The 1,094-nt window shown below is 38.7% G+C and overlaps 1 protein-coding gene across 1 annotated transcript in view; it reads left to right on the top strand.

The window, feature by feature from the left end:
• Macf1 (microtubule-actin crosslinking factor 1) overlaps positions 1-1,094 on the top strand; it is a 342,147-nt gene that overhangs the window by 247,944 nt on the left and 93,109 nt on the right. The gene's annotated exons all lie outside the window — the stretch shown is intronic.

The following is a 1,094-nucleotide window of genomic DNA, read 5'->3' on the forward strand; positions in this document are numbered from 1 at the left end:
CACATATAGACAAGCAGACACACACATGTACTTGTCAATGTCCTTTGGATAACGTTAAGTTATTTAAGAGAAACATCCAGATTCTTCTTTTAGCACAGACGCAGGAATGTATGACAAATACTTTCAGATTTTAGTTTACTGTTAGATTACTCACCATTTCCCATTAGGAGTCCCACATGGATTAATAAGACTTCTTACTCGGTTTAGATGCAAATGCAGTATTGATTTATTGATGACTAGAGGAAAACTTGCTCAAACCAATACTTAGAGCCACGTGTAATCACAGCCAGCTGGAAGTAGAAACAGAATGATCAGGAGTTCAAAGCCGGACTTGGCTACATATGTAACTAGTGTGAAGCCAGCATAAGCTATAAGAGACCCTGTCTCAAAAATAAATAAATACTTAGCAGCAGATTGAGTGGCTTGGTTGAGGACAAAGGCCAAGAGGGCTTTTTGCCTATTGAAGCTACAGGAGAGCCAGGATCTTTGAATTGATCCCTGATATGTCCATTCCTTGGTTTATTTTATTTATGGGCATGTGGAGCCTATGACCAATCATCTAACCTTGAGAGCCTTAAATTCAGCACTCAAGTAAGATTTCTTTTTTTCTTTTCTTTTTTTTTTTTAAGTTTATTTATTTATTTATTATGTATACAATATTCTGTCTGTGTGTATGTCTGCAGGCCAGAAGAGGGCACCAGACCTCATTCTAGATGGTTGTGAGCCACTATGTGGTTGCGGGAATTGAACTCAGGACCTTTGGAAGAGCAGGCAATGCTCTTAACCACTGAGCCATCTCTCCAGCCCCTCAAGCCACTTCTTTCAAATTACAACACCTATTACTAATTGATTCTTCTCAGTATCAGGTCTGAATGACCAAAAGCCCAGGTCACCCGAAGCAAACAGAACAAATTTGGAATAGTAAGTAGGATTACAACTGAATTTAAAATAAACAGCAAAACTAGAGACTTCCTAGATATGATTATGAGTTTTATTCATGGACTGGAGAGGTGACTTAACAGTTAAGAACACTTGCTGTTCTTTCAGAAGACCAATGTTTGTACCTCCTCCAGCAAGACTATACCTCCTAAACC

Source organism: Microtus ochrogaster, chromosome 10, assembly GCF_000317375.1.
Source record: "Microtus ochrogaster isolate Prairie Vole_2 chromosome 10, MicOch1.0, whole genome shotgun sequence".
NCBI lineage: Eukaryota > Metazoa > Chordata > Mammalia > Rodentia > Cricetidae > Microtus > Microtus ochrogaster.